The sequence below is a fragment of the Macaca thibetana genome, chromosome 2 (assembly GCF_024542745.1).
Source record: "Macaca thibetana thibetana isolate TM-01 chromosome 2, ASM2454274v1, whole genome shotgun sequence".
Taxonomy (NCBI): Eukaryota; Metazoa; Chordata; class Mammalia; order Primates; family Cercopithecidae; genus Macaca; species Macaca thibetana.
This window is the reverse complement of record NC_065579.1, coordinates 141277790-141299712: the sequence shown is the minus strand read 5'-3', so window position 1 is coordinate 141299712 and position 21923 is coordinate 141277790. Positions and strand designations below refer to the sequence as shown.

The window sequence follows — 21923 nt, the reverse complement described above, 5'->3', positions numbered from 1 at the left end:
AATATAAAGGTAGAAAGTAACATGCTAAAGAGGTGAAACAGATAACATGTATGAACGTTCAGAAGGAAAGATAAGGACAGATCATTGCAAAACTCAGTAATCGTATTTTGCTCCATGTTAACCTATGGAATGAACCCAAGCTCTGTAACCTGTCACTCAGTCATGACCCCCTGGCTTTAGCCAAAGAGATGGGAAGATTGGAGTCTCGGTGTCGGGCTTTGTGAGTTTGAGATGCGGCAGGATATTAAGTAGTAGTATCAAGAATGTAATTCGAATTCTCAAACTGTGTAAAGAGTCAGGCCAGAGATAGAAATTTATGGGGTCTTTTCTTTGAAGAGATTGTTGCTGGAAGTGATTGAGATTGCTGAGTGAAAGACTGTAAAGAGAGAAGAAAAGGCAAATGAGGCTAGATCTTTGGAGAAGATCTGTATCAAGGTGTGTGGAATGAGGCAGTGGAATCAGGAAGGAGGCTAGAGGTGGGGGAACCTGAGAGCAGGCGCCGCAGATGGGAGAGCGCACGCACACGGGAGTGGAGGGGAGTACATAGGATGGTTGTAGCGTTCGTGTTTTGTAAGTAGCAACTTATTACAGTGAATTTCTTTGTAAGGTTGGTGTTTTAAGGAGCCTTAGATGCCTGTAGGTTTTCAGGTCCTTAGAGATGCCCTTTTAGTGTTTACACAGTCTTTGGCTCTGGATTTCCAAGCCTGTGTCCAGTGTGAGTAGTAATTATGCCCAGATATACATTTGTCTTTTATGGAGCCCGGAAAGTTTACAGTCATCCTTGATTCTGTTTCTCTCACATCTCAAACTGTCTGCTAGCAAATTCTGTTTGGTCTACCTTCAGATCTATCCCACTTCTGACCACTTTTTGCCATCACTCTGACTAGCACCCTAGTCCACAGATAGCTGCTTTCCCATTTCTAACTCCATCTGCTTTTTCTCTGTTCTCCACTTTGGTTCTGGAGTGGGCCTTTAAAATGGGAACTCAGATTCTGGCCCTGCTCTGTTCAGAAGCCCTCCAGTGGCTTCCCGTCTCATGCAGAGATAAGAACTGTGGCTCTTCCAGGACCTCGAAGTCACGCTGGCCTCCTCCTGCCTTGGGAGAACTGTGGCTCTTCCAGGACCTCGAAGTCACGCTGGCCTCCTCCTGCCTTGGGGCCTTTGCATGTGCTTTCCCGCAGCACAGAATGAGCTTTCTTCAAATATCCTGGCAGATTGTGTCCTCCCTTCCTGTCTTCACTCAGAGGCACCTTCTCAGAGCAGCCTTCCTTGTCTCTTGCCCCTACCTGTGCCTTGCTTGCACTTTCCTGCTTTTTTTTCCTGATTTCTCTCATTTGTCTTTCACATGCACTAGAATGTGCAACTCACGAAAGGAGGGAGTTTTGTCTAATTTTGTTGACTATGGAATCTCCAGTGTCTAGAACAGTGCCTGGCACCTGGGAGGTGATCAGTAAATATATGGGGAATGAATGAGTGCTGTCACAGCCTCTCCTGGCCGTGGTGTTCTGTGGAGACTTTGTCAGGCGCCTTCAGGCATGGTCAGGACTTGACTTCCTTTGCAGCGAGCAATGCTGGATGCCCTCTTCCCCCACAGCTGCTCAGCAGGCTCTTTCTGCCACTCCAGAGTCACTCAGCCTCAGGCTATGGCTGGCAGCACAGTGTGAAGTGGCTTTAGCGAAGCTGCAGGTGGATGAAGGCGTGCTGGGATTTCATTATGGGGGACTTTTTAGAGTAGATTAAGATGTTCAAATTGCTTTCATTTTGGTGAGCAGCATTTGGAACTTTATTTTGGAATTAATCAAATTGATTTAGAAATTAACTAGAGACATTTAAGACAATCTCTAGTAGTTGCTGCTGCACTCCAGCCTGGGCGATAGAGCCAGACCTTGTCTCAAAAAAAAAAAAAAAAAAAAAAAAGAAAATCGGGACACCTGGTCACTAGTTACTGGTATGAATTGGCTGAAGATCATGGCGTTCTGCATGAATTTTTACTCTTTGTCATATGTATTAAGGCACTAAGTACACAATTTTAAAAAAGACCTATAAAACATATTTTATAGTTACTATAGCTCTTACGTCTCCCCATATTCAGGGCAAATAGGGAATTTGGTAGTACCTGTTCCTAAGTGTAGAGCTTCTGGAATATTCAAGAATGTAAATGGTGTTATTAGATGGAGGTTTAATAAATGGTGTTATTAGATCCAGGTTTCATGGGTGACCCCTTACTGCACAGTCCCACGTTATTCAGCCCCGGTTCTCCAGCCCTAGTCCCCAGATTCTACTCTCAGCCGCTGTCCCTGCCAGCTCCAAGGCTGAAGTAAACTATTCACAGAGTTTAGAACTGAAAAGGACCATAGCGAACTTTTGGTCCAACTCCCTTATTTTACAGACGAACATGCTGAGCTTCAGAAAGCAGAGGTGACTGCCCAGGGCCACACGGAAGCTAGAGGTAGACTTAAAACCAGAGTCCAGGTCTTTGTACTCCCCATGGAGTACTCTCTTGATTACCTCCCTATCCAAAAGTAGTGCACTGGACTCTGGTTGCCTTCCTTCCAGGGACCAGTCTGTGTCCAGCTTCTGTTCTATTTGCAGCTGCATTTCTTTTTTTCTTTTTTCTTTTTTTTTTTTTTTTTTTGAGACGGAGTCTCGCTCTGTCGCCCGGGTTGGAGTGCAGTGGCCGGACCTCAGCTCACTGCAAGCTCCGCCTCCCGGGTTCCCGCCATTCTCCTGCCTCAGCCTCCCGAGTAGCTGGGACCACAGGCGCCCGCCACCTCGCCCGGCTAGTTTTTTGTATTTTTAGTAGAGACGGGGTTTCGCCGTATTAGCCAGGATGGTCTCGATCTCCTGACCTCATGATCTGCCCGTCTCGGCCTCCCAAAGTGCTGGGATTACAGGCTTGAGCCACCGCGCCCGGCCTCTTTTTCTTTTTTTAAGATGGACTTTCGATCTGTTGCCCAAGCTGGAGTGCAGTGGCGTGATCTCGGCTCACCTCAACATCTACCTCCCGGGTTCAAGCTATTCTCCTGCCTCAGCCTCCTGAGTAGCTGGGATTACAGGCGTGCACCAGCATGCCCGGCTGATTTTTGTGTTTTTAGTAGAGATTTGGCCAGGCTGGTCTAGAACTCCTGACCTCAGGTGATCCTCCCGCCTCGGCCTCCCAAAATTCTGGGGTTACAGGCGTGAGCCTCCACGCCCAGCCTGCATTTCTTTTTACATTACATTGTATTAGGCTGGTGCAAAAGTAATTGTGTTTTTTGCCATTACTTTTAATGAAATGTAAAAAGAAATGACAAATGTGTTTTCTTACAGCATAGATAAATTAAATTCCATCATTTTGCTTACTTCAGAAACAAGGTTATGTAAATAAAGTATGTAATAACAGAACCGTCCAAAACCTTCAATGTGTACAGCAATAGAATTCTTTTTTTTTTTTTTTTTGAGGTGGAGTCTTGCTCTGTTGCCCAGGCTGGAGTGCAGTGGCATGATCTCGGCTTACTGCAACCACTGCCTTCCAGGTTCCAGTGATTCTCCCGCCTCAGCCTCCCAAGTAGCTGGGATTACAGGCACCCACCACCTTGCCTGGCTAATTTTTGTATTTTTAGTAGAGACGGGGTTTCACCATGTTGGCCAGGCTGGTCTCAAACTCCTAAACTTCAGGTGATCTGCCCACCTCAGCCTCCCTAAGTGCTGGGATCGCAGGTGTGAGCCACCGTGCCTTGCCTAGAATTCTTACAGTTAAATATTGCTGTTTTAATTTTGAAATCTTGAATCTTGGATGAATTTGTTCTGATTTTCACTTCTGTTTTCTTTAGCTTTAAACCCCAACTTATTCTGTATCCTGGACTTCAAACTTTGTTTTTATTGTACCACTTCCCCAGCCCCATTAAAAAGGAACCTGTAGGGACTGTTCAGGAGTGTCCATCACTGTAGACTCGGTCTGATTTCTGTCTGGCTTATTCTCATCCTCCAGCCCCCTTTATCTTTTCACTCGTATATTCTACTGCTTTCTACTTTGAAAAACTCTCTGCTTCAGTAAACTCCTGGCTCGTGTTGTTTTCATAGCCTGATCACCTTTTACTCTGCTGTCTTGCTTTCCCAACTTTTACTCCTCCCCTCTCTGAAACCTCCTAACTACTCCGAGTAAACCCTAATAATCTTTCCTTTATATTTCCAAAATAATTTTATTTCCTAGTTTATGTTATAAAATGTGTTTAAAAAAAGAAAACTCGGTTTGTGAAGAAAGTCCCTCCCAACTCAAGTTCCTAGTTTTTCTGAGGTAATCACTGTTGTTTATTTTGTAGCCTTCTCCTGCTTTTCATGTCACAGTCACAAAATGGCTGCCTTATCTCCAGGCATCACATTTGCATTCCAGGCAGTAAGACAAGGAGAGAGAAAATGAGATATCATGAGCCGTATCTGGTCTTTTTTAATTAAGAAAAGCAAAAACTTTCCCAGAAGCTCAAAGCAGGCTTTTCTGTTCCTGTCTCATTGGCCGGATCTGTATTACATGGCACTCCTAGTTAGGAGAAATTCCGGAATAGAGAGCATTCAGCTTTCTCAGTCCCTCTAGTGGAGGCTGTGGGAGAAGGGAATTGGGAGTACATTTTGAGTTCGCCATTGGATTGTGCCTACTGCACATAAAATGTTTTCATATTGGATTTTGATAAATCCATTTTATAATAAGCCACCTTACTACATTTTCCTGTTTTGAATAATTTTTCAGTTGTTTGCCTTCCCAATGTATTGTTTTAGAATTATGAACATTTTGCTTTTTTCATTTTAGTTGTTCTTAAATGTATCAAGAAGCTTTCAGTTGCCGGTAATGGAAAACCTATTCGAATGAATTTTTTTAAATAAAAGGAATTTAGTGATTCACATAGCTGAAAAGTCTGAAGGTCTGATGGGCTTCGGGTGCAGTTTGATTCAGAGGATCGTGGTGTTCTCAGGTTCTGGCTTCATTTCTCTTGTGGTTTTCTTGGTATGTGGCCTTGTCTTTGGGCTGACTTCCACCGTGGTAGCAGATGGCGACATCGTGTTAGCCAGGGAGAATGTCTCTTCTCATAGCTTTCTTGGGCTTTGTTCCAGAAAGTCTGCAGCTAACGTCTATGAGTCATGTGCTCATTCTTGAGCCAATCGCTGTGATTTTCTGGAATCTGTCCTCCATATATTTGGCTGTGTTTCCATCAGTGTCTCTGCTTCCTTTATTGCTATTAATGTGGCATCTGTTTCCGGGATTGCTTCATTCTTCTATTTCTTCACTGAACTTTGCTGTCTTTTAATCTCCCCTTGTTGTCCTGTTTCTTATTTGAGTTCCTGTTTCAGGGAGGTTATGCCTATTTTTTAAAGCCTCATAGAGAAATATTGGTTCAGGCTGGGCGCAGTGGCTCACACCTGTAATTTCAGCACTTTGGGAGGCCGAGGCGGGTGGATCACCTGAGGTCAGGAGTTGGAGACCAGCCTGGCCAACATTTCGAAACCCCATCTCTACTAAAAACACAAAAATGAGCTGGGTGTGGTGGCGGACACCTGTAGTCCCGGCTACTCGGGAGGCTGAGGCAGGAGAATCGCTTGAACCCGGGAGGCAAAGGTTGCAGTGAGCCAAGATCATGCCACTGCACTCCAGTCTGGGCAATAGAATAAGACTTCCTCTCATAAATAAATAATAAATAAATACATACATGGAGAAATGTTGGTTCATAACTTTCCAGTTCTTTCCAGCATAATCTCTCTGGCTTTCTGGTGTGTCTCCATTGACCTGTTCTTGGCAATGTTCCTTTCCTTCCTTTGTCCTGTACCTTATTTGCATCCTCTGTGATGGAGCCTTTCTCACGATTACTCCGTTTTCAATGTGGATGGTTCTTTCTGGGTTACCAGCCTGCTGAGTGGTTGTGACTGGGAGGAGCTGGGGTGGAGTGCGGGGGTACTGGCAACCTGCATTGCAGTCAGCTGCCTCAGAGAGCTTTCTTTCCAGCCCTCCATCCTGAGGGCATTTCTTCTCTCTAGGACAGAAGGAATTTTGACTGCTGCTCACTGTTTGAATCGATCAACAAGCAGGGTAGGGTTCCGTTTTGTAAAGAATTTTGGCTATGATAATCCTATAATTCAGCCCCATGGCCACCCTGATGACACTGAAATGCGTCATGGGCTGCTTTGGTTGCTGTTTGGTATTTAGTCTTTTTCTCGATCTATTGGAAATACAAGGCCGAAATGAAAGTTCAGTTAACGTAAAGTTTAAGAGTCTTTTCTGGCCGGGCGCGGTGGCTCAAGCCTGTAATCCCAGCACTTTGGGAGGCCGAGACGGGCGGATCATGAGGTCAGGAGATCGAGACCATCCTGGCTAACCCGTTGAAACCCTGTCTCTACTAAAAAATACAAAAAACCAGCCGGGCGAGGTGGCGGGCACCTGTAGTCCCAGCTACTCGGGAGGCTGAGGCAGGAGAATGGTGTAAACCCGGGAGGCGGAGCTTGCAGTGAGCTGAGATCCGGCCACTGCACTCCGTCTAAAAAAAAAAAAAAAAAAAAAAAAAAGTCTTTTCTTTGGATCCCAAAGTTATTTAATTTTTTAATTTTTAGGGCTAAATTTAAATGATTTTTCCACTGGGGTTCCACATGCTTCCAGTACTTGGAAGCATGAGAAGTGTATATGTTGAGTTTATGCCCAAGTTCCCAATAGATAATCTTTGAAACCTGTAACATTTACAATATTAAAAACAAAACAAAACAAAACAAACAACAGCAAAAAACCCCTACCATACTGGGATAGAGATGTGCTGAAACTTACAAAGTAAAACTAAAATTTTGAAACTGGGTGACTTCATGATTTGAAGAACAGTGTACTTTATAGAACAAAGGAAAGGATTTTCATAGCGAGTGGGAATCCAACAGAAAGGGTGGAAGCTGGCATTGACGATGTGTCTGCTAGCACAGCTAGCACTGGGCTACGTTTCAGAATAAACAAGCAAAGGCCTTTGCCTTCAGGAGCTCTTGGTTTGGTCTACAGGGGAGATAAAGCCATGCGTGATTATGGTAGGCCGTATTAAATGCCATGAGAAAAGTGGTAAGATCAAAGGAGAATGGTCAGGCTGTATCATTATCCATATTTTTTGAAGATGCAGAAGTGGATCAGAGAGATTCTGTAACACACCTAAACTCACACAGCCGGTCCATGGCAGAACCAAGATCGGAACCTGCTTCTAGCTAACTGCTGGCTGGCAGGATGGGAAGTTTTAAATAGTTTTACAGTTTACGGAACTCTTGTTCTTAGTAATCAGTTAGAATTCACTTAATCTGCTCATGCAATAGTCAATAGGTTATAGCAAATACTTTATTTTGTTTGTGTCTAATGAGGTACTGTGTTTAGAATGCCTTGTTCCTCAATCCTGCTTTGAGATTTTGTTCTTTTAAGGGCCCAGGCCAATGCCACTTTCTTTATGAAACCCATACCTAAGTCCCTTCAAAGTAGGATTTGAGGCTGGGCACAGTGGCTCACACCTGTAGTCCCAGCACTTTGGGAGGCCAAGGCGGGTGGATCACCCAAGGTCGGGAGTTCAAGACGAGCCTGACCAACATGGAGAAACCCCGTCTCTACTAAAAATACAAAATTAGCTGGGCGTGGTGGTGCATGCCTTTAATTCCAGCTGCTCGGGAGGCTGAGGCAGGAGAATTGCTTGAACCTGGGAGGTGGAGGTTGCCGTGAGCCGTCATCGTGCCATTGCACTCCAGCCTGGGCAATAAGAGCGAAACTCTGTCTCAAAAAAAGAAAAAAGGAAAAAAAAAAAAAAAAAAAGAATACAGGATTTCTCCTGCCTCTGCCTTTTATTGTTTGTTTGTAGGTCTTATGTTCCGCCCTCCGTGATGTGCTCTTCAAGGACAGGGACCATGTCTTTCTCATGTTTGGATCCCAATCCCTTCTGGACCAGTGGAGTGGGATCTTCATTAATGTGGCACTCTATTCATGTTGTTTGAATGCCTTGCTTGCCATATGTCTAGGGTCCCAGACACAAGTAAATAGTTCTTAGAAGCATGGAAATTGTATATATATTGGGTTTAACTTCTAGGTGTTCACCTATATCATGACTCTGGGCAGGATAGTTGTGCCTGAGGCCTGGAGGTGTTGTATGTGTGTGGTGTTAGGGACCTACGTTGGATGTCTCTGCTTCTGGGCTCAGCAACATTCTTCTCTCGATAAAAACTATTCTAGATGGTGTACTTTGTCTAGTGTCTTCTATGAGCAGCTGATAGGACTTTTTGACTCTTCAAAATACCTTTGCATTCATTGATTCAGTGCATTTTATAAGTGCATATCTGACAAATTATTTTGACTATTTTCTTTCTTCAATATTAACTAAATGTGCATTTATGAGTGAGAATTTAGGGAATGGATTTTCTCATTCATGAAGAATTGTGTGCCACATGCTGGATGGATAAAAGGAAAGATCCAGGAGTAGTTCATGTATTCTGTTTCCTCTGTGTCATTCCTAGTTTGTAAAATTGTCAGCTGGCTCTTTAATTAATCATGATATTAAAACAGCAGACATATTGCAGTGATCTGTCAGAAGATGACTGGAAGGTGTCAGGCCCTGTGTCTGGTTAAATATTAGGAAGAAGGCTTGTGTTTTACAGGTCAGCTTTCCAAGATACAGTATGTTGGTGTACCTTTCCTTCATGGTTCCAGAACAAACTAGAAATGTTCTAGCTTGTACTTTGGAAGCAGTTGTGCCTTGAGAGCAGCTGTAAATAAAATATGGTAGTTTGATTATTGCTTTGGGGGGTAGACAGTCCTGAATGTGCAGGTGCAGTGCTGTTTTTTCTTGTGTTTCTCTCCCTCTTAAAAGCTTGTTTTAGCCAAGCGTGGTGGCTCATGTCTGTAATCTCAACACTTTGGGAGGCCAAGGCAGGTGGGTCGCTTGAGCCCGGGAGTTCCAGGCCAGACTGGGCAATGCGGCCAGACACAATCTCTACAGAAAATACAAAAATTAGCCGGGTGTGGTGGTGCACGCCTGTAGTCCCAGCTACTCTGGAGACTGAGAGGTTGGAGGATCGCTTAAGTCCGGAGGTTGAAGCTGCAGTGAGCCGTGTTCACACCACTGCACTACAGCCTGGGCAACACAGCAAGACCCTGTCTCAAGAACAAAAACAAACTAACAAAAAACTTGTTTTACTGAGAAAATAGAGAAGAGAGAGCTGGAAGAATCATTTATGTAGATATCATGTAAATTGGCATCACTGCATCTAGGATCATAATTTTCTTTATGGCAGCCTGTACTGCAGGGCACAGTCATTCTCTAACCTTAATCCTTGAATAATCAGTTTCGAGGAACACTGCTAGCCATTCCAAAGTAATAGGATTACACCTGAAACTTACGGGTGAAATGGTTAGTCTCTTTAACCCCCTCTAGTAACCCTCACCTGGCACTAGTGACACCAGGAGTTTTAGATCTCTTCATTTTATGGAAGAAAAAGCCAGAGTCCTGCTAGTTAGCAGCTGTCTTGCGTCAGTGTTCTCTCCGGAGACACAGAGAACTTTGGGTTAGTTAAGTTCTCTCACCATTGTTCACTGTAACTGTTATTGTTAATTCAGACCAGCAGGAAAATGAGCCAAACAGTATTCTTCATGGTCATTGTATGATTAAAATGTCTCTTTTTAATTTTTTTGTCTTGGGAGGTGAAGCTCTCATTTGCTTGCCACATTTGTAAGAAAAACAGCAAAAACCCAGGAGCCAACCCTCCTAGAAATAGCAGTTACCATCGTGTATTCTATACAACATGACATTCTGTCTTGAGATTGCAGTGAGAGTGGCGGCCTGTGGTTGGGTGGGGAGGAGTCGGGAGGGAAAAGAGGAATGATCAGAGCCCTTAGACTTTAGGGCTCAGGCAGACACCACAGAGGCTGCCGAGAAGGACATCCAGGCTTAGAGAGGTGGAATCACTTGATGAAGCTTGCATGGCTAGCGAGGGTTATGGCCTGGGAAATGGATTTTTCTGACTGTATCCAGTGCTCTTTTTGCTAGAAAGCAGTGTGAAGAGTACAGACGGCTCGGCTTGTGAGGCCCGTCACTGCTCTCAGCTCCAGGCCAGCCTTCCTCTCCTCCCTGCTGCCTACTCCTGGCATCCCTGCAGACGCTCTTAGGACAGTCCTCGTCTCCTCGGGGCAGTCCTTCCTTCCTTCCCAGACCCCCTCTTTTCTTCCCTGGCATCTGATTCCCTGACCAGGGCTGTGCTTCGTTGTTGCTGGGGTCACAGTCATCCTGCTTCTCTGAGAGCCTGGATTGTGGCTAGTCCTCAGAGCCTGGCCAGAAACCTAGTTCTTTCTCAAAGCCATCCCTGGTTCTCACATGGAGCTTTGAAGTGACTCCCAATGCTTACCTGGCTTGCTATGCGAGTGGCCTGCTTTGCTGTGGTGAGAACTTGGGGTGTGCTCTCCCTCCCCTCGAGAATGCGACACCACACCCTGTCAGACCCTGTAGGAGTTACTGACCTCAGCTACTGCATTCCAGTGGACATCTCAGCTCTGGAGTTTGACAGATACGTTGAGGGCTTAGCCACGGCAGGCTAGGCTCTGCCAGCCACTTCTGCAAAGATCCTCAGCTCAGGCGCTTCCAGCCTGTTAGCCTTCCAGCCTAAAGGCCCTGCCAACACCAGCACCCCTGGGAACTCCTCTAGCCTTCGGGGGCCTTCTGTGTCGCCGTGGATCCCTCCCTGTGTTGGACACCATCTCTCGAGAGAACCACTCATATAAAAGGCACACCTCAAACTTAATCAGATGTCGCTTTCCGCAGAGGCCTGCTTCCATCCTAAGTGAGCAACTGGACTTCCATATTTGGGAAGCACTCCCTGTGTGGTGAGTGGACCTCGTCTGTCGTGTGTGTTCCCTGCGAGGCCTGTTCTCATTATTCTCCCCTCCTTAGGGATCATGAGCCTTTGTATGGCAGTAGACAGTGTGCTTCAGGAAATCATACTTCGATCATCTCTTTATTGTAACCACGAAGAGCATCACAAAGCTGCGCACATGCGCTCCCTCCTGACTTCCTTCAGTCTTCAGTTCGCTCCTTCTCTTAGGCTTCTCACTTTCCTCTGTTCCCAGCTTAGATTCTGGAGCTCTCCCTTCCCATTTGTTCTTTCAAGAAATGTTTAGTAGTCACCTACCAGTGCCAGGCTTTGTGTTAGGTGCCGGGGAAACAATGAGAAGGCAAAACAGCGCGGCTCTGAATGGGAGGGAGATGGCCGTTCATCAGAGGAGCACACACAGGCCTGAAATGACACCTGCCTGCGTCCTCCGAGGGGAGGCTCCTATGCAGTGAGGGGAGTCACTAGAAGCCCCCCACCGCCAGCCGGAATCAGCCACAAACTAGAAACCCCATTATTTCCTCTGGCAAATGCTGTCTCTTCTCAGAACCCCTTAGCCCCCGCACTCCCCGACAGGAGACCCTGCCTTGTCCATTTCTGGGCTCACTGCAGTCAAGTGTTGGTAGGTTTATCCATTTAAAGTCCTATTCCAGCTACTGGGTGTTGATCATTTAAGAAGATAAGCTGAGAATGGGGGTGGGGGGTTTCGTTTGCCCCTTCCGTGTAAAGCAGATGGGAATCGTTTAAATACAAATGACCAGGTGGTGCCATCCCGGTGGGAAGGAAGCCAGGCTGTTTTTAGGTGGGCTCGCATCGCCCCCTAGTCCTGCCCATGAGCAACTAACTCATTGGGATGTTGAACTCTGGTGGGTATGCAAAGCAGCCAGGTGCCCTCCTCAGTTCAGTCCAGAATCTCCAGGGTAGTGGTCCTGATCCCTAAGGGGAGGGGAGCTTGCAAAAATTACATGGGGAGCTATTTTCAAATGATACTGCTAAGTGTAGTTATTTCCTGGGTGTAAATTCAAAATTCATCTACTGCAGATTTACCAAATTATCCTCCTGGACACCCACGGCTTTCAAAACCTCCTGGGTGATTGTAACGCATGGCCACGGTTCAAAACTGCTCTAATAGTGCGTGGGTTTCTGTTGGCCCTAATAATGCCAATGGCCTCACAAATAGAAGCCTCAAATAGAAGATCCAAAGGAGGACAAGGTAATGCTGGCAAACTCATCTTTGGAAAAAAACCACCTGCTTGTGTTGTGAAGATTCTGTCTTCTCTCACTGGGGTTTCAGGCCAGTAATTAATCCAGGACATGTTAACTGTTGAGTGCCTGCTCTTACAGGCGTTAGGCATAGACAAAGAAAAATATGGTATGGGTTTCATTTCAAAGAGATCACAGTGTGATGAGGAAGGTGAATTTGTTGAAAAATTTTAAGATACTTACAGGTGCAGGTTAATAATCTTAACATTGCAAATGATCTTTTTCTCATACCTCATTTTATTTGCCTGCCTTTTGCAAAGCTAATAAGGTAAAATTCATGCCTTGCAAGTTAACAGTAATCGTGGACTCTAAAAACTCCCCTTATTTTTAGTTAAAAGTAAGACCCTGGGTGTCGTGGAAAATCACAGCTTCTGGTCCCAGCTCTGCTGCTCTTTGCATGAGTTGAGAGGAGCCAAGGAGCCTACCTGGTATCTGTTTCCTCATCTGTGAAACTGGTGGTAGCACCTCCGCATTGTTGCAAGCACTGAGAAAGCAACAGGATATATGCAGAAGAACCTAGCACTGTGCCATGGACTATGGTACTTAGTGTCCTTCGTTGTCTTTCTATCCCCTCAACTCTAGGAAAAATAACACTTTAAGACAATAGGACATTGACCTCTTGAGCAGTATCAAAGAACAATGATTTGGCTAAGGAGAAAATGCCCAATAATGATTTGCTTGATTTGGGTTTCTTGATTTATGGCGTTATTGTAACTTTTGCCAAATAATGCTTTGTTGTGGTGGTGGTGGGGGGGTGTCCTGTGCATTGTAAGATGTTTGGCAGCATCCCTGGCTGCCACTAGATGTTAATAACACCCCCAAATTTGAAATAACCAGACATTGCCAGATGTCTCCTGAGGGGGCAAATCTCCGTGGTTGAGAGCCTCTGGCTGGGGCCCTTCCCTCTCTGTTGTCTGGGGTGAATTCTATCCCTCTGCCTGCTACAAGTGTCACAGAGTTCTTACTATCCATTAGAGAAGGGCAAAGTAAAGTCATAGTGTGGCTGCTCCATACCTACCAGAATAACAGGAACGAAAGAGTTGGAAAACTGTTGGCAAGGATGTGGACCAACTTGAAATCTCATACCCTGCTGGTGGGAGTATAAATGGGTACTACTGCTGTGGAAAACTATTTGGCAATATTTGCCTAAGCTGAACATACACTTCCTTTTTTAGTAGAGACGGAGTTCCACCGTGGTCTTCTTGATCTCCTGACCTCGTGATCCACTGCCTTGGCCTCTCAAAGTGCTGGGATTACAGGCGTGAGCCACCATGCCCGGCTGCACATACACTTTCTACGTATCTGCTCCTGAGTACATGTGCAACAGAAATGTATTCAGAGGCTGACAAGAGACACATACTAGAATATTCATAGCAGCACTATTTATAATAACCCCCACGTAGAAACCACCTAAATGCCCATCAGTGATGGTAGAATGAAGGACCTATGATATATTGGAGTAATGGAGTACTAGACAGCAGTGCAAATGAATGCTAGGCAACTGCACATAAAAATAATGCTACCACTCATAAACAATGTGGAGTGAAGGAATCCAGCCACAAGAGTAGCTACCATACGATTCTCTTTCTATAAAGCGATCAATCCGATCTACGTTCTTAAAGGTTCGGATAGTAAGTTACCCTATGGGGGTAGTTACTGGAAGAGGGAATGGGTGGAGGTGGGGTACGTTAAAATTCTCCCTATTAAAATAACAGCCATGGTTTGTCTTTCTTGGACGGCACCCTAACTGGTTGGAAGGATGGCTCTGGAGGTGCTTAGCGCGCTGCATAATGAGTGAAGCACTGCACAGTCAGACTGACCTGTGAAATGAAGTTGCGTCACACATTGGGGTTAGCAGCAAACTTAGCCTTTCAAATGTTGAATATTTGGGACATTTTCTCCAGTTCTTCTCATACTTTTCCATGGAAGTCAGTTCTAGTCAATCTTGCAGGAATACATCTATGGATAATTATGATTTGCTACAAAGTGAATATCAGAATAGGGTTTTAGTTGTGAATGTTCTTTGAATGGGACTTACTGAACCTAAATTGGTTGTAGTAGTGAAAATCATTAATCATGTATGTTTGCAAGAAAATATTTGTATTGTCAAACATATAAGACAGTAGTTGTAAAACTAACAAGTTCAAGTGTTTTGCAAGAGATTTCTCTTTTCTTGGGGACGCTAATCTAATTAAATTCCCTTCCTTCACACTGATTTATTTAAAACACCATCCTTATCCTGTAATCCTAGCACTTTGGGAGGCTGAGGTGGGCAGATCACTTGAGGTCAGGAGTTCTAGACCAACCTGGCCAACATGGTGAAACTCTGTCTCTACTAAAAATACAAAAATTACCCAGGCATGGTGGCACGTGCCTGTTATCCCAGCTACTTTGGAGGCTGAGGCAGGAGAATTGCTTGAACCTGGGGGGCAGAAGTTGCGGTGAGCAGACATCGTGCCACTGCACTCCAGCCTGGACAACAGAGTGAGACTATGTCAAAAAAACAAAAAAAGCAAAAAACACCATTCCCAGTCTGCACTTTTTAGGATTATTAATGTTAAATTTATGTTAAAGGCATATTTCCTATTTAATCATTTGATATCAATTTAATTGGTTTTGTATTTTGTTTTAACTTTTGCAGAGTTTAGTAAGAATTAAACTATTTGTTAAAAGATATTTTCTATGACTTTTAATATTAAATAAAATAAGATTTATTTTTGTATTTGAAATATAATGCACATCAGGCAAGAAATAGCACAAATTCTGCAGTTTGCTTTTTCAAAATGGTCTTTGTAATTTAAAGTTCACCTCTAGAGGGTGCCGTTGTATTGAAAATTTAAATTTGATCTGAAGCACCATTTAAAGTTTTTGAAAAGTGCATAAATGTGTTAAAATCTTATTACAGAGAATGATCAGTCGCTACTTAATAGAAGTTGAGTGTGTTTTAACTTACAAATGGTAGTATTTTATCAATAATAAAATCTAAGACATAGTTTAATCATACTTGCTTTTGTGAAAAATTCCACAAAATACTGTCCTTTTAAAAAATCATCCTTGAGCAACCCCAAGTTGTATAAACACTATTTTATGATATATTTAGGAATTCTTCACTTATAAGAAAGTAACAACAAAGGGAGCTTATTAGATATTTGGTTTATGTCGGTTTTTTTTTTTTTTTTTTTAAGTCAGCTACTCCCAGGTACTGTACGTCATTGATATTTAAGGCATTTGAAGTTTGTTTTGTTTTGGTTTCTTCTTTAATTCAGCAGCTTAGCTGTTGACCTACTGTGTACAAAGCAGTCTTTATAATATGGTAGGGGACCGACACAGAAACTGTCTCATAGTCTGTTTTGTTTTAGGAAGAAGTGTAGAATAAACCTAAAATAATGCCGGATGAAGAGATTAATCCTAGCTAATGGTTCTTAGGGGGGGTAATTCAGCTAGGCCTTTAAGGAATTTGCATTCTAAACAGTGTTTAAAAGAAAAGAAAGTTTAGTTTCTTAAGTCATCTTTTTTACCACTAAATGCTAGGTTTTACCTTAAACACTTTTCTTTTTTCTTGTTTTTTTTGAGTCGGAGTCTCGCTCTATTGCTCAGACTGGAGTGCAATGGTGCAATCTTGGCTCAATACAACCTCCGCCTCCCGGGTTCAAGCAGTTCTCCTGCCTTAGCCTCCCAAGTAGCTGGGATTATAGGCACCTGCCACCACACCTGGCTAATTTTTTTGTATTTGGTAGAGATGGGGTTTCACTATGTTAGTCAGGCTAGTCCCGAACTCCTGACCTCTGGTGATCCATCCCACCGGCCCTCTCAAAGTGTTGGGATTACAGGTGTGAGCCACCACGCCCGGCCCCTTAAACCCTTTTCTATGCTTTCCTTCTTACAACCTTATCTTAGTAATTAAGATAAGTAGATTACGAAGCAAAATATGTTGACCAATGTAGTGTTTTACAAACACCACCATCATCGTCATCATCATTACTGTTCTTAGTATACTGAGGAATGTGCCGGTAAATTGCGATGGACCTAGAGATCCTCTGATCTTTTTTGCATCTCCAACTTATTGTTTAACTGATGCTTTAGCTCAAGGAATAGTCAAACTTATTTTCTTGTTATTAGTAAGGTCTGTTTTGAATATTATTTATATCAGGTTAAAGTGTGTGTGTGTGTTTCTACATATAGTAAGAAGAGGAAAAAAGCACTTTAAAATGAAAGCATTAACTAAATATCCAACTTACTTGAAACCCTGGGAGGAAGAGCGCAACTGAATCCAGTGGGGAAACCAAATAGCGCAGTAGGGTTACTCATATTTTCTAGTGTGATATTTGGAGATGTTATGTTAGACTTAACATTGAAACTTTCCCCACTCTTCAGGTGCTCAAATGAAAGCATTTTATTTTAAATAAATGTCTGGGGAGTGATTTTGATCATTTGGCTTTTCTTTCCCCAGGCTGATATTAAATAGAAGATTATTTGGCTTTTATTACGCAGCTCGCAGTTTTGGTGATCCATTCTAAAGTGGTAGTCAAATCTCTAGCAAATTAAACAGATCAGCCTAGTAATTAGCCTGGGCTTTCTTTTATCGTCATATTGCCATTATTCCACAAAGATGCTGAGACACAACCGTAATTAACATTTATAAAGCACTAATTGGGCCAGGCGTGGTGGCTCACGCCAGTAATCCCAGCATTTGGGAGGCCGAGGCGGGTGGATGGCTTGAGGCCAGGAGTTCAAGACCAGCCCGGGCAACATAACGAGAAACTGTCTCTACAAAAAATGATTTTAAAAAAAAATTAGCTGGATACGGTGGCATGCACCTGTGGTCCCACTGAGGTGGAGGATCACTTGAGCCTGGGAAGTCAAGGCTGCAGTGAGCTGTGATTGAGCCACTGCACTCTAGCCTGGGCAACAGAGGGAGACCCTGTTTCAAAAAACTGAATCAAACCAAACCAAACCAAGTTGAGCACTTATTATGTGCTGTTGGGGAGTTTCACACTAAGGACTAAGGCTTAGCTTTCCTTCCCTCTAGAAGCTTATGGTCTAGTTTGGGGGAATTGGTACTGACATATGGTATAATTAGTAAACAGTAGAAGATAAAAAGCACCTGCACAAGTCTATAAGCTCTGCAAGTTTAGAGCTGTCTCAGTCGACTTTGCTCTTTGAGACAGATACCCCATCTTAAACATCTTTGAATCTTCCAAAGTTGTAAAGAAATGTTTGGATTCTTATTAACTTGTTAAACTCCAATCAAAAGGAGGTATCATGAGATATGTAAGCTATAATAAGATATACATATCCATTGCTTATGTCTCATCAGGAAATATTATTATGTTGCTGCTTTTTAAAAATCAAGAACTTTCGGCCGGGCGCGGTGGCTCAAGCGTGTAATCCCAGCACTTTGGGAGGCCGAGACGGGCGGATCACTAGGTCAGGAGATCGAGACCATCCTGGCTAACACGGTGAAACCCCGTCTCTACTAAAAAATACAAAAAACTAGCCGGGCGAGGTGGTGGGCGCCTGTAGTCCCAGCTACTCAGGAGGCTGAGACAGGAGAATGGCCCGAACCCGGGAGGCGGAGCTTGCAGTGAGCTGAGATCCGGCCACTGCACTCCAGCCTGGGCGACAGAGCGAGACTCCGTCTCAAAAACAAAAACAAACAAACAAACAAAAAAATCAAGAACTTTCCTTATCCGTACCTTCATTATAGGAAGAATAAACTATTTGTAGGCTAGTTAGAAATTCAGGAAAATGTAAAAAATGCCCACCATTCAAAGATGGGCACTGTTAACATTTTGGAATACTTTCCAGTCTTTTTAATGTATACTTTTTTCTATATATATGTATGTACTCATAAATACATTAGCACAGTTGGTGAATAATGTGAATTAGTTTTATATCCCATTTTTATTGTTTTCAGTTAACAAATGTAGTACTATCACACAGTATATAGCATAGCATTTCCTCATGTCATTATAGATTATTGAAGGTGTTGTAATGGCCGCCTAATATTCTGTCATCGATAAGCCACAGTTTTAATGCATCTTATTATTTTTGGACTTTAGGTTTTCAGGTTTTCATTTTACTCACAGCAGTATGATAAGCATTTTTATGAAACTCTTCAAATCTTACTATTTTCTTAAGACAGAAGTCTAGAAGTGGAGTCCAATGCAAGGACAAAGGCGTGGACATTTTTCATAAAACAGTCCAGTGTGTGTCAGCCTGCTTTATAGGCAGGCGTTATGTGTTTATGCTGCATTAGCAGTGAGCAAAGGTTCCAACGGCATCCTGTTGCCCCAGCAAGAAATAAGATTGAAAAAGTCTTTTTGTTAAATTGGTAGATGGAAAATCACTTAATTTCTTAAAATTTATATTTCTTTGATTATTAGTAAGGTTGAATAGTTGTTCAAAAATGTGTTGGCCATTTGTTTCTCATGCTCTTTACTCAAAAAATGTTTATTCAGATGAAGTGGTTTTTCAGTTTTTTTCCTTTGCTCTATTTTTAAATGTTCTTTATATACCAAGAACATTTATCCTTCACTGTAATATATGATACAAATATATTCTTCTGTTTCGTGTTTTTGCCCCTACTTGGTTTTGGTGTTTTTAGATGTATAAAAGCATAAAATCTGTATACTAAATCAAATTCTACAATTTCCTTGGTGGCTTCTGTCTTTGATTAAAAATTTTATTTCTGGCTTAGCAAATGTTTTCCTATTCCACATCAGATAGTGTGAATATATCCTTATAGTTTTGTAAGTTTTTGCAGCAAAAACCCTACTTTAAAAGCATCTAAATAATCTTTAAAACATTTGGGATTTATTTTGATGTACAGTATAAGGCAAAGTGCTATTTGGGTTCTTTTCTCAGTAATGCTTGTTTTGTAATCCACTTCTTCCCCCATTGACCTGGATTTCTGATTCCTATATACACAGTATCTGTCTGTTCCTACCTAGTCTGTACCCAGTAACACTCCAAAAATGTTCTTTGCTTTATGTTTTAAATATTTGGTAGATCAAACGTATTCATTCTTAAAAAAAGAAATAGCTTTTCCCATCTCATTTGTGTGTGTGGATAAAATTTAGACCCATATTTCCAATTCCCTACAAAACTATCCTGTTGGTACTTTAATTATAAATATATTAGTCTATGAATGAATCTGAGAAGGATTGATATTTTTTAGTATTTGGGTTTTTTTTTTTTTTAATGGATGAGTTGATTGTACCCTGAAGTACAATCAGAATCTACATGGTGTTTCTTAAAGGCAATGACCTGTGGTCTCCAAGAGATGCTGACAGCCACCTAATGACATCGAGTAAGATAATCCAGTAGCGATGGGGAAATGAAGAATCTGCCTTTTAGATGTTTGATTTTATTCAGCTGGTATTTATTGATGGCCTACCACATGCCAGGCTTCTGCCAGATTGACCTTGAAAAGGTGAGGAAGGCATAGTCCTTGCTCCGAAGGTCTGGACTTGGCTAGGAACGAAGCACATCCTAATCCAAAAATCTGAAATGAAAAATGCTCCAAAATCCGCACAGTTTTGAGTGCTGGTACAACATTCAAGTGAAACTCTCATATTGGAGAATTTCAGATTTCAGACTTTAAAAGTCTGATTAGAGATGCTCAAGTGGTAAGTATAATGCAAATATTCCAAAAACCAAGAAGGTCTGAAATCCAAAACACTTATGGTCCAGGTATTTTGGATAAGGACTACTTATCCTGTAAAAGGATAGCTTGGAGTAGCGTGTGAGGAGATGGTAGGACAGGGTCCCAGGGAGGTTTCACAGGACAGGAGGGGCTTTCTGACAAGTCTCAAGGAAGAGAGGATGTTTGCTGAGCAGACAGGCTGGGAAAGAAGAGGCGTCTTGCACACTGAGAAGCGAACTGATGTGATTTGTGGAATAACTAACTGCAGGTCATCCAGTGTGCTTGAAACTAAGGTGAAAGTTGTCAGGGGCTGGGATGGAAAGGCCTAGAGTCGGTCCAGGAGGCGCTCCCAGCCTGCAGAGGCTGCCTATTGTAGCTGGCCCCTCTGGAGCACAAGCTTCTCTGTGAAACCAGGTTTGTTTTATTTTCCCCCAAGACTTTGTTGCAGACTGATAGTTTATAAAATGTAATGCAATAATTAGAAAATAACTGAAAACTACAGCCCTCTAATTGCTTTAATATTAAGATTAGAGAGACATAAAATTAGTCTGTCAAATTGCTATAGAAGTTTTAAATGTTCATTCTTAGTTTCTGTATCTAGCTTTTGGGGACTAGGAACACCTGGTGCTCGAACCCCTCTGGATCACACTTGGGTAGCACCGTGCTAGCCTCCCGGATCAGCGGGAAAGACGTGGTGGCTGTTGGCTGGGAATATTACAACAGTCAAGGTAGAGCTGTGAGACAGTGTCCATGAAAATGGTTGCCACCTGGAGCCTGAGAACTGCTATTGTAAAGGATGCTGAGTCACTAAAGGGAAGTTACCAAATATTTGATTCATTTTCTACAATGGTATTGTTTGAATCATGTGCTTAAATCACTATTAAAAAAAAAAAAACCTCTTCATGTCAAAATAAGTGAATAAAACAAAATATCTTAAGGCAGGGTTTTGTTTTTTTTTCCTTCCCAGATGAAAGCAATGGTTCTCAACCTTGACTGCATATTGGAATCACCTGGGACTTTAGAAGCTAATGCTGCTGGTTCCCACCCCCTCAGATGAGTTTGGGTTGCAACCTCAGCATCAAGATTTTTAAAAGCTCCCCCCGGTTCTAATGTGCAGTCACCTCTCTCCCATGTGGGATATTCTAATGATGGATAAAGTTTTCTGATTGAGAATTTATGTAAAAACATAGCACAGTAAGAGTACTCCAAAACTATCAGTTGAATTTAAATCTGATACCTGATATTGTTTGTTTTCAGTGCAATGATCTTGTGTATACTGGATGTTATGAGTTTTAAGTTTTCTTAAACCCTCCCCACCAAATACCATTAAGTATTTTAATTACAGTTGATAGGATACATATCTTTCACTATAGCATATTACATGTAATATAGCATCAATAAATATTCTTATAAATGAAAGCTTGTGAAATCTTGATTCCCCTTTTACTTACTTCCCCTGATGTCACCCCACTGATTACTGTTGGAGCAATGACGGCAACAGTATTTGGATGTCATATGAATTTCCAAATAAGTTTTTTTTTTTTTTTTTGAGACGGAGTCTTGTTCTGTCACCCAGGCTGGAGTGCAGTGGCACAATCTTGGCTCACTGCAGCCTCTGCCTCCCTGGTTCAAACAATTCTCCTGCCTCAGCCTCCCGAGTAGCTGGGATTACAGGCACATGTCACTACGCCCGGCTAATTTTTGTATTTTTAGTAGAGACAGGGTTTCACCATGTTGGCCAGGCTGTTCTCAAACTCCTGACCTCAAGCAATCTGCCGGTCTGAGCCTCCCAAAGTGCTGGGATTACAGGCATGAGCCACCGCATCCGGACTCCCAAGTGGGATTTCATTAGAACACCTTGCCATGAGTACGCCTAATAAATCCAATGCAACTATTGCTGGATTTTTAACATATAACTCCTTCAAATTATTTATTCAAATATTATTTTAGAATATTGAAAATATATTTTTAGAATATTCATTCAAACGTTTAGAGTTTTTTTTTTCTATTTTGTTAACATATTCTTCATGTGCTGAAAACTGAACATTCAGTGGTTCACTCATTAAGTAAACAGTTTCTGGGCACCTAAACTTGGTTGTGCTAGGCACTGGGTAATGAAAGTTTAAGCCCCGAGTCCTAACAATAGCAAATAGTACAGCTGCATGCC

At 42.6% G+C, this 21923-nt stretch overlaps 1 protein-coding gene across 2 annotated transcripts in view; it reads left to right on the top strand.

Annotated features, from left to right (window-relative positions):
* Positions 1 to 21923, top strand: part of VGLL4 (vestigial like family member 4) — a 162920-nt gene that overhangs the window by 53626 nt on the left and 87371 nt on the right. The window lies entirely within an intron of this gene.